This window comes from Apodemus sylvaticus, chromosome 1 (assembly GCF_947179515.1).
Source record: "Apodemus sylvaticus chromosome 1, mApoSyl1.1, whole genome shotgun sequence".
NCBI classification, from domain to species: Eukaryota; Metazoa; Chordata; class Mammalia; order Rodentia; family Muridae; genus Apodemus; species Apodemus sylvaticus.
The window spans coordinates 167,258,815-167,264,814 of NC_067472.1; positions in this window are offsets into that span (position 1 = coordinate 167,258,815).

Below are 6,000 nucleotides of genomic sequence, written 5' to 3' on the forward strand. Positions count from 1 at the left end.
TTTCAGATAAAATAGAAGAGATACATAGAAAAACACGTTAAAAATGACAATTTTCATGGAAAATTAAAGAGTAAAGTAGTAGACATAGAAAACATTGCTAAATTAATTGAAATATGAAATAGAAACATTTTATGATAGAATTGAAGATTACAGGAAAAATATTTCTGATAAATTGTAGAAAAATTTTAGGTGTTAAAAATTTTAAACCTGATAGAATTGAAGATTATCATGGAAATTTTTATATAGGTGTAATAATGGTAGGCATAAAAGTATTCCTAAGTTGATTGAAAATGGAATTATAAACATTTTCTGTTAAATTTGAAGATTTACATGGAAAATATTTCTGAGAAAAATTGAAGAAATATATAGAAAAACATGTTAAAATAATTTCAGATAAAACATTTTCAGATAAAATTGAAGATTTCCATAAACATAAACAAACTCAAAGAAAAAAATCACACAGTCATTTCATTAGATGCTGAAAAAGCATTTGATAAATTCAGCATCCTTTCATGTAAAAGATCTTGGAAAGAACAGGTATTCAAGAGCAAATAGTCAACAAAAGGAAGTCAAAGGGATACAAACTGGACAGGAAGAAATCAAACTATCACTATTTGCTGATGATATGATAGTATACTTAAGCGACCCAAAAACTCCGCCAGAGAACTCGTACAGCTTATAAACAACTTCAGCAAATTTGCTGGATATAAAATTAACTCAAGCAAGTCAGTAGTCTTCCTGTACTCAAAGGATAAACAGGGTGAGAAAGAAATTAGGGAAATGACACGCTTCACAATAGCCACAAACAATATAAAGTACCTCGGTGTGACTCTAACCAGACAAGTGAAAGACCTGTATGGCAGAAACTTCAAGTAATTGAAGAAAGAAATCAAAGAAGACCTCAGAAGATGGAAAAATCTTCCATGCACTTGGATTGGCAGGATTAATATAGTAAAAATGGCCATCTTGCCAAAAGTAATCTACAGATTCAATGCAATCTCCATCAAAATACCAACTCTAAGCTAATATCCACTTATCAGTGACTGTATTCCATGTGTGTTCTTTTGTGATTGGGTTACCTCACTTAGAATGATATTTTCCAGATCCAACCATTTGCCTAAGAATTTCATGAATTCATTGTTTTTAATTGCTGAGTAGTATTCCATTGTGTAAATATACCACATTTTCTGTATCCATACTTCCATTGAGGGACATCTGGGTTCTTTTCAGCTTTGGGATATTATAAATAAAGCTGCTATGAACTTAGTGGAGCATGTGTCCTTATTGCATGCTAGGGAATCCTCTGGGTATATGCCCAATACTGAAGACACAATTCACATATCAAATGACTCCCAAGAAGGAGGAAAGAGAGGTCCCTGGTCCTGAAAATTCTTGTTCCAGCATTGTAGGGGAATACTAAGACAGAGAAATAGGAGGGGGTTGATAGGAGAATGGGCAGAGGGAAGAGGGCTTAGGGAACTTATGGGGAGGAGGGAAACAGGAAAAAGAAAATCATTTTGAATGGAAATAAAGAATATTGAAAATAAAACAATTATAAAAAAATACCTACTCAATTCTTCATAGTCTTAGAAAGAGCAATTCTCAAATTCATCTGGAATAACAAAAAACCCAGGATAGCTAAAACTATCCTCAACAGTAATAGAACTTCTGGGGGAATCAGTATCCCCGACCTCAAGCAGTACTACAGAGTTATTGTGTTAAAAAACTGAATGGTATTGGTACAGTGACAGGCAAGTAGATCAATGGAATAGAATTGAAGACCAAGAAATGAACCCACAGAATTATGGTCACTTGATCTTTGACAAGGGAGCTACAACCATCCAGTGGAAAAAAGATAGCCTTTTCAACAAATGGTGCTGGTTCAAATTGAGGTCAAAATTGCATGCAAAAGAATGCAAATTGAACCATTCTTATCTCATTATACTAAGCTCAAGTCCAAGTGGATCAGGAAGCTCCACATAAAACCAGACACACTGAAACTAATAGAAAAGTAACTGGGGAAGACCCTTGAGGACATGGGCACAGGGGAAAATTTCCTCAACAGAACACCAATAGCTTATGCTCTAAGATCAAGAATTGACAAATGGGACCTTATAAAATTGCAAAGTTTCTGTAAGGCAAAGGATATTGTCAAAAGGACAAAACAGAAAGCATCAAAATGGGAAAAAATGTTTACCAACACTACATCTGACAGAGCGCTTATATCAAAGATATACAAAGAACTAAAGAAAGTAGACTCCAGAGAGCCAAATAACCCCTTAAAAATGGGGTACAGAGCTAAACAAAGAATTTTCACCTGAGGAATAATGAATGGCTGAGAAACACGTAAAGAAATGTTCGACATCCTTAGTCATCAGGGAAATGCAAATCAAAACAACCCTGAGATTTCACCTCACACTAGTCTGAATGGCTAAGATCAAAAACTCAGGAGAAAACAGGTGCTGGAGAGGATGTGGAGAACAAGGAACACTCCTCCACTGCTGGTGGGGTTGCAAGCTGGTACTACCACTCTGGAAATTAGTCTGGTGGTTCCTCAGAAAACTGGGAATGATACCTCCAGAGGAACCCACTATGCCACTTCTGGGCATATACCCAAAGGATTCCCCAGCATATAATAAGGATACATGTTCCACTATGCTCATAGCAGCCCTATTTATAATAGTCAGAAGCTGGAAAGACACCAGATGTCCCTCAACAGAAGAATGGATACAGAAAATGTGGTATATATACATAATGGAGTACTATTCAGCAATTAGAAACAATGAATTCATGAAATTCTTAGACAAATGGATGGTGCTGGAGAACATCATCCTAAGTGTGGTAACCCAGTTTCAAAAGAACACTCATGGTATGCACTCACTGATAATCGGATATTAGCCTAGGAGCTTGGAATACCCAAGACACAATTCACATATCAAATGATGCCCAAGAAGAAGGAAGGAGTGGCCCCTGGTTCTGGAAAGGCTCAATGCAGCAGTGTAGGGAAGTACCAGAACAGGGAAGTGGGAAGGGTGGATTGGGAAACAGGAGGAGGAAAGAAGGTTTATGGGACTTTAAGGGATGGGGGATCCAGGAAAAGGGAAATCATTTGAAATTTAAATAAAGAATATATCGAATAAAAAGTGATAAAAAGAAAACATTTCTGATGAATCAGGGCTGTGGCAGCAGCAACAACAGCAGCGGCTGGTCCAGAGGAAGGGCCATCAGCAGTGGAACCAGGCTGACAGGGTCCAGGAAGACCCTGCGCCCACGACCACTGGCCATCGCTGGCCAGCCAGGCTGCAAGCAGCAGCAGATTTATGGCTCCTTTCACCACGCAGAAGCCATTTCAGAACTCTGCCTCCTGCCAGTCAGTTAGGAGAGACTGGCCTCCATCTTGGTTCTCAGACGCCAGAGAGATCAGACAGAATGAGGTAGGCAAATACAACCCGAGACCAACATCGAGGGGGTCTAAGCCCGACGGGCGTTGGCCTGCACCCAGGCCCTGGGCTGATCGGGAGGCCACTGGTGTGCAAACCCGGCCAGGAAGTTGTTTGCCTGAGCCAGAGAACTTGAGCGCGGGTGCTGCCGCCATTTTGCCTACAGGAAGCCAGAGAGTCCTAGCAGGCAAAACCGGCTAATAGGCTAGCTCGAGGCTGACATAGCTAGGGTCTGAGATGGTCAGGCCCTGCACTGCCCCCCAGGCCCTGGGCTGCTCGGTGGGCCTTCTGTGTGCCGCCCCAGCCAGGAGGTTGTTAGCCCAGCAGACTCTCCCAGCACTCTCAGGGAGCGCACAGATGCCGCCATCCTGGCCACCTGACAGACCCAATTAACACTCACAGCTGAGGGGAACTTTGCTCAGACATTGGCCTGCCAGGCTTTTGCCTAGACTCAGGGCCTGAGCAGCAAGGCTAGCCTTGTGTGCACCAACCCGGTTGGGAGTTCTGCTGGCCAGCAGAGTGATCAGCACGCAGAAAAGGTCCCTGCAGCATAAACCCCCAGCACTCCCTGAAGGAGCAAACGGGTACCATCTAGTTCACAGACACAATCTGGGGCAAAGCACACTAGGTCTGAAAGGGCAACCAAGAGGAGGACAGCACATCAGCAATCTGCAACAGGGGAAACCCTGTCATCCAGTGTTGTAGAAATAGCCCTAGAGCCTCTCAGGAGGCTGAAACACCAGCCAGAGACAAGACCAACTAGCTCCAGAGAACAAGATGGCAAAGGGCAAACGCAGGAATGCTACTAGCAGAAATCTAGGCAATATGGAAGCATCTGAACAAAACTCTCCAACATCAGCAAGTCCTGGTTATGCCAACACACCAGAGAAACAAGATTTGGATTTAAAATCACTGTTCATGATGCTGCTAGAAGAACACAAAAAGGACATAAATGAATCTCTTAAAGAAATACAGGGGAACATGAATAAGCTAGAAACCCGTATAATGGAAACACAAAAATCACTTAAAGAAATCCAGGAGAATAAGGCCCAAGAGATAGAAGCCAATAAAGAAGAAAGGCAAAAAAAACTTAAAGAAATGCAGAAGAACTTGCGTCAACAGGCAGAAGTCATGAAAGAGGAAACATAAAAATCTCTTAAAGACTTGCAGGAAAACACAAACAAACAAATGATGGAACTGAGCAAAACCATCCTGGATCTAAAAACAGAAGTAGAAACAACTAAGAAATCACAAAGGGAGACAACTTTGGAGATAGAAAACCTTGAGAGGAAATCAGGGGCCATAGATGCAAATATCAACAACAGAATACAAGAGATGGAAGAAAGAATCTCAGATGCTGAAGATAGCATAGAAAACATTGACTCAACTGTCAAAGAAAATGCAAAATGCAAAAAGCTTGTATCCCAGAACATCCAGGGAATCCAGGATACAATGAGAAGACCAAACCTAAGGATTATAGGTATAGATGAGAGTGAAGATTTACAACTGAAAGGGCCAGCAAATATCTTCAACAAAATTATGGAGGAAAACTTTCCCAACTTAAAGAGAGAGATGCCTATGAATATACAAGAAGCCTACAGAACTCCAAACAGACTGGACCTGAGCAGAAATACCTCCCATCACATAATAATCAAAAACCCAAATGCACTGAACAAAGAAAGAATATTAAAGGCAGTAAGAGAAAAAGGCCAAGTAACATATAAAGGAAGACCTATCAGAATCACACCAGACTTCTCACCAGAGACCATGAAAGCTAGAAGATCCTGGGCAGATCTCATGCAGACTCTAAAAGAACACAAATGTCAGCCAAGACTACTATTCCAAGCAAAACTCTCATTCACCATAGATGGAGAAACCAAGATATTCCATGACAAAACCAAATTTACACAATATCTTTCCACAAACCCAGCTCTGCAAAGAATAATAGGAGGAAAACTCCAATACAAGGAGGGAAACTACACCCTGGAAAAAACAAGATAGTTACCTTCCTTCATCAAACCCAAAAGAAGATAACTACTCAAATATAAAAATACCATCAAAAATGACAGGAAGTAATAATCACTATTCCTTAATATCTCTTAACATCAATGGTCTCAATTCCCCAATAAAAAGACATAGACTAACAGACTAGATAAGGAAACAGGACCCTACAATTTGCTGCATACAGGAAACACACCTCAGTGTCAAAGATAAAAAACTACCTTAGAGTAAAAGGCTGGAAGACAATCTTACAAGCCAATGATCACAGGAAATAAGCAGGAGTAGCCATTCTAATATCAGATAAAATTGACTTTCAACCTAAAGTCATCAAAAGAGACACAGAAGGGCACTTCTTGCTGGTCAAAGGAAAAATCCACCAAGAAGAACTTTCAATTCTGAACATCTATGTGCCAAATGCAAGGGCACCCTCATTCGTAAAAGAAACTTTACTAAAGCTCAAAGCACACATTGCACCTAACACAATAATTGTGGGTGACTTCAACACTCCACTCTCCTCAATGGACCGATCGGGAAAACAGAAACTAAACAGGGACACAGT